This window comes from Bombus flavifrons, chromosome 10, assembly GCF_040668555.2.
Source record: "Bombus flavifrons isolate JBK064 chromosome 10, iyBomFlav1_principal, whole genome shotgun sequence".
Taxonomy (NCBI): Eukaryota; Metazoa; Arthropoda; class Insecta; order Hymenoptera; family Apidae; genus Bombus; species Bombus flavifrons.
In genome coordinates, this window is record NC_138451.1 from 221,966 (window position 1) to 232,269 (window position 10,304).

Here is a 10,304-nt window from a genome sequence, read left to right on the forward strand (position 1 = left end):
TAGATACTTATTTACATCTCGATGCTGCCATGTTTCAATGTGAGTATAAATATAGAAAAATTGTTAGGTAGATGATACATTTACACTGTACATGTGAATGTGTGTGTAAGCGTCAGAGGACGTCCAGGTCTCAGTTGAGACAAAAGATTGTTGGTAGCTGTTAGAAGAATCTAGAATAGTCTGTTGACAACAAGCGTGTGAGTACCATAAGAAGGTTATCGGGGTCTTAAGACGGTAATATATATGTATAGATGTTGTGTACGAATAAAGCAAACAATTTATTTTTCATTAACAAAAATATAAAATGTAAATTCATGAAAACACAAATAATTTACATATTTTTAAGAATTTTTTAAATTATTATTAATATGAGACTGAATTGAGCGCCGATATATGAGTATTTCTTAAATATTGAGTGTGGTAGAGGCTCGTAGAGAATAAAATCCTAACCCGTATTTTTGTATATGTAGGGATCAGAGAATTATTGAGTGCGGCCAGTATATTGTGAAAACAGAACAAAGTGAGTACAACGAACAGAAAATTCTATGATAGATTTTTTCAAGCGAATGCTAGAAAGAAAGACTGTCAAAGAATACCACTACCAGGTAATATCTCTACATGCAGGAGCATTATTCGTTCATTTATTATTAGTAGATTGCGAATTTTTATACAAGTGCATATTTTTCATATTACATAGATTTTGCGTATTTTATATAAACGACATACGTAATGGAACCATCCTGAATTATCCTGTAAGTGAGCGGGAGGCCGCGGCGGCTTCTCCATGTCTCCCTGTTTGGGAGGACCGCCTCCGCGCCTCGATGTTCGCCTCCTCGTTGATCAGCTGGGATCGCCACTGGTCCCACGCGTCCTCCTCGGCGGTTCCTAGGTCATTTGAGGCCGTCTGCTCGGTCGAGTTCTCTCCCGGATCCCATACCCTCATGTGGCTGTATTTCCTCTTGAGCGCCAGCGCCCGAAACTCCCACGGGGTGGACGCGGCCAGAACGGTCGGTGACGCGAAGGACACCATTCGGTATATCCCCTGACGATTCTGATGGCGGTTACCCTGTGCAGCCTCCTGAGGAACAATTAGTCTGAGCGTATAAGGGCTCGGCTTGGGAGGCCGACCGCGCCATTCCTGGAGTATAAAACTCATACTGGCTTCGCTGTACAGGTGTTCGGGAATTATTATCCACTTTCAAACTGCCATTGCCCGGGGAACGGCGCGCAGGTGGTCGGCGCGCAGGTGGTCGGCGCGCAGGTGGTCGGCGCGCGGCTTGGAAAAACCCTGCCCTCTCCTTACGGGTCATTGGACAAGTTGAACCTACCCTTACGGGCAGCAGCTCGCTTAGCCGTCGCCGCGCGATGCACGCATCGCCCTGCGCCGTTTCCAGCGGGGGCCACGAGGAGGCGGAGTTGCCAGCGTGTAGCTCGGTCCCAGCAGGTTGGCTGTCTAGCCGATTATTTCCCTGCACCGTCACAGCATTCATTTGCATGAGTGCCGCCTGCACGGACGGTCGCAGGGAGTCTTCTCCAGTTCTTGCTTATCGCTATTTGCATTCCATGGTTCCTTTTTTTTCTATTCTATCGTCTCTGTTCTTTGTGTTTGCTCTCCATCCTGGTATTGCTTCTTCTGCAGCTAGATATTGTCTTGTTCGTTGTTGTTGTTGTTGTTGTTATCGTTGTTGTCTTCTTCTTCGTCGGTTTCTCTGTTGCCCAACGTAGCGGGTTCCTCTTCTTCTTCTTCTTCTTCTCCCGCGTTCTCTTCGGCTGGTTGTCGTGCCAGCCTTCGACTTCGTCTTGGGGGCCGGTATGTTGACTCGCCAGGTTGTGTTGTCCTCCCTGAAGGTCGTCCTTGTAGCGGAATGTCCTCCGCCTCTCTTTGGACTCTCCTTCTCTTCCGTTCTTTTGCTTGCAGGACGCTCCTTGCGAACTGGCGGAAGTGCGGGTATATATCCTTGGATACGAGTTCCCACTTGTGCTCCGGCCATTGCAGGCCCTGTTCTCCTATTGCGTCTCGCAGTCTCTGCCTGTCTTCGGTGAAGATCGGACAGTCCTCCAGGATGTGATGAGGGGTTTCTATCCCCCCGCAGTCACACGCGTCCACCTCGCTTAATCTAAATGTCTTCAGTTTGCCGTTGAAATCCCCGTGACCACTTATGAACTGTGTCGTGTAGTGGTCCGGCCTCAGCCAGCGGCTCTCGATCCTATCCTTGACGTTGTCAATATATTCAAATGTGGTCCTTCCTTTTGGTGTGGTCTGCCAACGCTCTTGCCATTTTTCGATGGTTTCCCTGACGATGGCTCTGTGACTAGTTGCCTCGTCGACTCCTCGTTTCATCCTGTGGGCTCTTGCTCTGAGCTCGATTAGCAGGTCGATGGGTATCGCGCCTGCGATGACCTGTAGTGCCTCCGTCGATGTGGTCCTATAGGCCTTCGTCACTTGGAGGAGTGCCATTCTTTGCGACCTTATCAACATGCCTGTTGTTTTCTTATTTAACAGGTCGCTCCAGCCGGCTGCGGCGTAGGTGGTTATCGGCTCGAACAGCCCTTTGTATAAAATACTCTTGGCCGCGTGTCCGAGTCCCCAATTCGTCCTAGCCACTCTTGCGAGGCTGTTAAATAGTCTTTGGCACTTCTGCTTTGTTTCGTACACGTGCCGGTTGATCTTCAGGCCTCTTTCAAAGTGCACTCCCAGGTACTTGATCGCCTGTCCCATCTTGATGCTCTTGCCCTCGATCTTGATGATCGGTGGTCTTTCGGAGTCCAACTTGCCTTTGACGAGAAGCAACTCGGTTTTCTCCGAGGACAGAGAGAGTTTCTTCCTGGCGCACCAGGTAGAAACGCGCGTGACTACTTCTTGCCCGCTCTTCTGTAGCTCCGTTCTTGCATTTCCGGCAACTAGAATGATTAGGTCGTCCGCGTACGCGATGGGTTCACACTCTACTTCGCTTGTCGTTAGTTCTGCCAGCAGGTCGTCGAATACTAAGTTCCAGAAACTCGGGCCCAGTACTGATCCCTGCGGGCATCCTTTCGTGACGGGCTTGCTGATTATTTCGTTCTTGCCGATGATTTGCACGGCTCTTTCCGAGAAGTAGCTCCTTGTCAACCGATACAGGTTGTTGGGGCAGCCTCTTCTCTTCAGCTCGTGCATTACGTTCGGCCACCAAACGTTATCAAATGCTCCTGTTATGTCGAGTGCTATTGCGAGGACATATTTCCTGTCGCTCATCTGCTCGACTTTTTCTCGCAATTTCGTGATTGCGTCCACCGTCGATCTTCCTGGGCGAAAGCCGTATTGTCGATCCGAGGACATCTCGTGATCGTTGAACATGGTCGCCATTCTTGTAGCCATCATCCTTTCGAGCAACTTGCCCACCATAGATAGTAGGCAAATCGGTCTGTAGGATTTCGGACTACTTCTGTCTCGATCTGGTCCTTTTGGGATGGTGATGATGTTTCCCAGTTTCCAGATTCTTGGGAAGACCCCCCAGGTGAGGCAGCCGTTCATGAGCCTGAGGAGCTCTTGGTGGATTCCCCCCCAGGCGCGTTGTATTATCTCCGCTTCGATCAAGTCGGGGCCGGGGCATTTGCCCCTCCGGAGTCGCATCACTGCGCACCCGAGTTCATGAAACTGGAACTCCGGTGTATCTTCTTCGCTTGGTGGGGTTGCCGTGCTCCTCCTGATCTCTGTCTGCTCCAGGGTGTCCGTGTCTTCTTGGTCATCGGGTAGGAGGGCGGACAGCATTGCCGCCGCTGTCGTTCGCCAGTTGGAGGTGTCTCCTTGTGGCGTCCGCAGGGTTGATACTGCCACTTCTCCCCTGAGTTTCCCCGTGACTGTCCTATACGCGATTCCCCAGGGCTCTTTATTGCCTTCTTTTGAGACAAAGTTCTGCCAGCTCTGGATCTTGGCTTTAGTTATCTTCCTTGTGTATTCTCTTCTGATTTGCCTGTACCGCAGCTTTTCTTCTTCCCTCGTTGCGGGGTCCTTGGCCCCCTGATACCTTCTCCGTGCTCGGTAGGTGTCCCTCTTTGCTTTGGTGAGCTCGGGCGTCCACCATGGTACCGACCTATAGTGCCATTTCTTCTTGGGAATGGCCGCATCGCAGGCTCTTATAAGGACAGCCTGCATTTGCTCAGCCATTCGTTCCACGTCTTCGGCTTGCTGGAGGGTGGCCTCTCGGAGTGTCCGTCCCTCCTCTGTGATGACTCTTTGGAACGTCTCCCAGTCTGCTTTCCGTGTATCGTATATCCTCTCCTGGGGCTGCGGCTCGGTACTTCTTGGCCCGAGAACCCCTCCTGAGGAACAGGATCGAACGAAGCCCCCGTAAAATCGGCGCACCACGGCTCCCGCCCCGCCGATGTTCGGCAGAGGGCACAAGGCATTGGCTGCCGCCGACACCTTCAGAGTCAGGGAGTCGAAGTGCGGCCCGAGCATCCACTGGCTGTCGATCATGAGACCTAGATAATTCATCCGCGATCCCACCTCGACAGCGTCTCCCACCATGCTTATGCTCAGACCGGGCAGAGGAGACCCTCGCCTGTTTTTGTCGTAGAACCAGATGGCCTCCGACATTGAGAATCGCCTCATGGCTACAACATGTGGAACCTCAAAGAGGCTCAATACTTCCAAGGTACCCCATCGTAAGGATTTAAAATTATTATCGTTGAATTGACATAAGTCAATTTTCAATGAATAATTCATAAATAATTAACTATTGATATGTACAATTTATATTAAGTAAGTAAATAAATAGAATAAATAAATAAATAAATAATAATAAAAAATAATAGAATTATTATATTAGAATTAGAATATAAAATAATAGAATTTCCCATCTCTATAGAGCTCCTCAAGACGTTCAAAATAATTGTTTTAATCTCGTTTTTGTTGAATCCAAGCTCATACAGTGTTTCCTTTGTTTTGGTTGGAATAGCCCCTCTGCTACCAAGCACAACGGGCAATATTGCTCCCTCCTCCTGACCATATATAGACTTTAAATGGCTCAAGCATGGGAGGTATTTGTTGACCTTTCCCTTATAAGCTCTTTGGAGGTAATATCTGTTCTCATAGCGGACTGTGACGTCGACTATGAGAATCCGTTCCTCGTTTTTAACGACGAGGTCCGGCTTATATGGATTACCTTCTACGTTAATAGTAGGCTCGACAAACACCTCGCTTAGTTTCTTGAGTTTCTTCGCCAGGAACATCTTGGCTTCGTCATGCCTCTTGATTCTGAGGCCCTTAGTAAATTGGCATAACCCTAGGACATGTCCTAAGGTCTCCGATTAGGCATGGCACCTCCTGCACGTTACATCTATGTCTTTTTTGGTTCGTGCTAAGGTGGTCTTGGTGCCAAAGGTGTTGGTTCGGAATCGTAAGGCATCGATAAACCTCGAAGGTTTCAATAAATTGTGCTGTTTTAGCCACACGTTGCCAAGCTTTTCTTTTGCGAAGTCGGCCACTCCTTGTCCCTGACTTCTAAGCTCAGCCCATTGTTTCACATGTTCACCTTTAAGTCTTTTGCTGGTTTTTTCAGTGTCCTCTAAAGGGGCCGGCCAATTAATCGTCAGAGAGTTGGCAATTTTCTTTAGCTTCCTATCTGTGTCCTCGCCGATCAAACTTGCTGCCGCTGGGTCTATCGATCTTTTTATCTTAAGAGCGCTCCTTAGGGTACCGAGTTTTACAATGTGTTCAAACCTCGGTGTATTTTCGACCAATCGCGGGGAGATGCAATCGCGAGGAAACACGTCAACGGGAGTCGTAAATTCCCGTAACGATTATAATAATCGACACCACGAGTTGATCGATTCCCTGATTTTCGTTAAGATAATAGGGGTGGTTAAGTTAGTATAACACTGTGATTCACAGGGTTATAAGGTTTTCATTTCGAACACTTGAGTTACGTCGTTTCCAACACTTATGAGGTACACTGTTGAGTATGTATACGTTAAGTAAATGACTGATTTAAGGAGAGTAACCCGTTAATGACATGTTGACCTTTCTAGCGTTGTAGAAAAAGTAAGGTACAGCGACGATGCTGTGTCGGAGGAAAGTTAGCGATGGGTGTGTCTAGCGCACGGGACGATCGGATTTGTTCATGACATTCTTGGTCAGGAAAGTGAGGGCAGTATACATAGCTTCTGATTGGATAAACGAAGGTTGGTGGACTAGAAAGAGTCTTAGCCGCCCTCGATAGAAAGTTGCTAGTGGGAAGCATCGTACGTGAGAAAAACTAACTTTTCCGTGTCAATCCGTAGTAGACGGTAATCTTTAGAAAATGATTTAGAAACAAAGATATTTGTTCGGTTTGAAGGACCTTAGCTAGCAAATTACTGAGATTTACGATGGGTCCTTAAAACTATTGAGTGTACGAAGTAAGGATGAGCGGACATCTGGTTCCCGTCTGGCCCGCGGTGTGTGATCTTGTCTAGGTAGAGTGTCGCCCGACGTAACACTCGGTAACCCTAGACTTCCATAATTTTTAGGAGCGTAGGAGAATTCGGTGGCGGTAGATGGTACTAGGTGTAAACTACGAGGTGTAAACGACTACGAGAAGCCGTTCCTCGTTTTTCACTACGAGGTCCGGTTTATATAGATTCTCTCCAATTTTGATAGAAGGCTCGACATACACTTCGTTCTTGTCCCGAAGCTTTTCGACGAGGAGAGCTTTAACCTCGTCATTCCTTTTTATTCTTAAGCCCTTCGTATGTTGGCAAAGCCCCAAAATGTGTCCTAGGGTCTCGGGCTGGGCATGACACCTCCTGCACGTTGTATTTATCTTTTTATCCGCTTTTGCTAGAGCTACTCTTGTGCGAAAGGTATTAGTTCTTAACCTTAAGGCGTTGATAAAGCGAGACGGCCTCAACAGGTGGTACTCTTTGAGCCACACGTTGCCAAGTTTCTCTCTTGCGAAGTCTGCCACCCCGTGGTCTTGACTCCGCAAGTCGGCCCATTGTTTTATATACTCATTTTTCAATCTCTTTTTGGCCTTTTCAATGTCCGCGGAAGTGGCGGGCCTCAAGGAGTTGCGATCCTTTTGAGTTTCAATTCTGTGCTCATTCATTAAGCTAGATGCTGCTGGATCTAATGAACCTTTGATTTTAATTCCGTTCTTAAGGATACCGAGTTTCACTAGGTGTTCAAATCTCGGTAACCCTAGTCCACCATTATTTTTGGGCGTGTAGAAGAACCCAGCCGCCGTCGGAGGTGTTAAATGAAGAATAGCTTTGGCCTCTTGCCTGATTTCACTGTCCAAAAGTTTTAAAACTCCCTCGCTAGGTGGATTGATCAATAAGTTAAATATATAGCGAGGGAATATATATTTTTGCAGAAGCTCCATTTTCTGGCCTGGCTTTAATGACAACTTTCTCACTCTCTTAATTGTGCCTAGTATTTCTGGCACAATAATGCCACATTGCAGGCCTTTCCATGGTCCAATGTTTGCGCCGAGATACCTGAAGGTTTCCTCGGGTGCGATGTTCGGTAGTCTTTTATTATTAATTTCTATCTCTGGATCCCTTTGGTATCAGGTGTCCTTCTTTGAGACCACCTGGATTGTTTGGCTTTTCCCTTCAGAGATACTCATCCCGAGGCCCTCCAAGTATTTTTGGACTATCGATAATTGTTTTTGAGCTTCTTTGCCATTCTTTCGCAATAGGAGAATGTCATCAGCAAAGGCCAAAATGGGGATTTCATAGTTTTCATTTATTTTGATCTGTTCGATGGTTTCCTGTGTTGCTTCCAGCAGCGGTTCTAAGCATAGGTTGAAAAGTAGTGGTGATAGGGGATCGCTTTGTTTAGCGCCCCTGAGGATTTTAATATCAATCGTCTTGCGCTCTTTTACTTTCCACTTATCCACATGGTGAAGACTAAGGTGCGCATCCAGGTCTGTCAGTGTCATAAAGTAGAGGTAAACTTCCCTCTTATCCATATGTTTCAGGACACCGTCTCCTGGTGGATTTATCAACAGGTGGTAAATGAAGCGAGGGAAAATATATTTAGTTAATAATTCAATCTTCTGGCATGGTTTTAAGGAGAGCTTGCGGACTCTCCTTACCATGCTCAGAATTTCAGGCACAACTATGCCACAGTGGACGCCTTTCCAGGGCCCAATCTTTGCGCCCAGATACCTGAATGCTTCTTCTGGGTTTATTCATGGTATTTTCTTAGCGCCAATTTGTACTTTCGGATCTTTGACGAACCAGGTGTCCTTCTTGGTTACCACCTGGAACGTTTGGCTTTTACCGACTGATATTCTCATACCCAGGCTCTCCAGGTATCTGTGGAGGTCGTCCATTCGACACTGTGCTTCCCTCTAATCTTCACCAAGCAAGACGATGTCATCAGCAAAGGCCAGCACAGGAATCTTATGTCTTTCATTTATATTTATGCCACCGGTCTTCATATTGATTATTTCTATCAGCGGCTCAAGGCATAGATTAAATAGCAGCGATGATAACGGATCACCCTGCTTAACTCCCTGAGGATTTCAACCTCGACCCCTATATTGTATTTCGTTTTAATAATCGTTTTACAATTTCGATACATTTCAATAATTATGTCAATTATAGGGGTCGGCAAGGTCTCGCCAGACAAGGTCTGATTGCCGAATGTGGTATGGTGTCGAAGGATTTCGAGATGTTCACAATTGTGAACTCCCCGCCTCGATGTTTTTTACAATGATCTAAAGCTGCGTTCATTAATTCTATATTTATTTTGCACACGCTTTCTTATGTAAACGTTTCAAAGAAGATAGCAGTGTGTTGAACCATAGTTGTCTGTATACATCCTGTCAATGAAGCGGTAAAATAATATAACCATCCCTTACTAAGGACATCGAGAGCAAGTTTACATTTCATTTTATCGAAAGAATCTGACCGTATATGTTTTTCTGGTAATTTTTAAATTTCTGCATATTTTTTTTTTAAATTCTACAGTGGGACTAAATCGGACCAAGAAATTAAGGATCCATTATTTTGAAAATCATTTTTAAATAAATTATTCCAAATACTCTTGAATAGATGTAAAAGATTGAGGAGAAAATTAACTTTCTGGCCATTCGTTATAAAAGGTTTTTGAATAGAAAAAATTAGATACGAATAATTTAGCTATCTTTTAGATTTTTAAGATATGCGTTCTACAGATATCATGATTATTATTATATCAATCATTGACTTACTTATAATGCCTATCGTTGCATTATGGCTGATACTTCAGTTCATAAGCCATAAGTTCAGTCTTTTTTCTTAATTCATTAAAAAATTGTGCGAGTATTAATACATATCTATAATATATGTAAATAGTATCATGTCCAAAATATTATTCATGACTGAAACATTTAAATGTTACTGTTTTGTCGCCATTCGCGGAGATTGGTTTCGAGGTGGCAATTGGTCGCCGAACGTAGTCACGGTCACGGGATGGACGTTTTGCCTAACGGAGGTCTGGAGTGGTTGTATGGGTTTTCCGAGAAATGTGGTTGTAGCGGTATGCGGCCAATGGGCATACATTGTATTAATAATCAAACTCCAGGCAGAAACTGCCTAATAACGGCGTTTGGAACTTTCTCGATGCTTCCAACGAGTCTGCCTAGCAACGGCGTTTGGAACATTCTCGATGCTTCCAAACGAGTATAGAAAACAAATGCAACAAAATCTCCACGAGGCAGGCATTCTTGCGACTGCCTTGGAGAGTGACACATCGAGCATTTTCAACAATCGCATTTCTGTGCCTAAGATCAGCTTACGCTTAGTAGAGAGTTATCCCGTTGACCCTGGATTCGTTTGAACTCAAAAATAGTGTTAATAGCGTTCATTAAACTTATTATTCGTAAATCATACTACTCATTAAACTTACTATTCGTTAAACTTATTATTCATTAAACTTATTATTTGTTAGACTTGTTATTCGTTCAACTTATTATTCACTAACTTTATTATTCGTTAAGCTTATTATTCACTAACTTTATTATTCGTTAAGCTTATTATTCACTAGACTTACTACTTGTTAATCTTTGTAGTAGACTTGTATATACGTGTAAATATAATCTCGGCTGTGTAAAACAATGGCTAATTCACGTGAACAGTTGTTACGCGCCCAAAATTCTAACCATAACCCGACATATATATGTCGGGTTTACATTAGAATTAGAGTTAGGGGCGTGAAACGAATCTTCGTTTGGGTTGCACATTGTCGTTATGCAGTAGAGAAGACATTGACTAGTGCAAATACGATTAGTATAGAATTGGACAAGTGACCGTGGTAATTAGATACTCGAGAAACTAATGACAATGATTTTCTT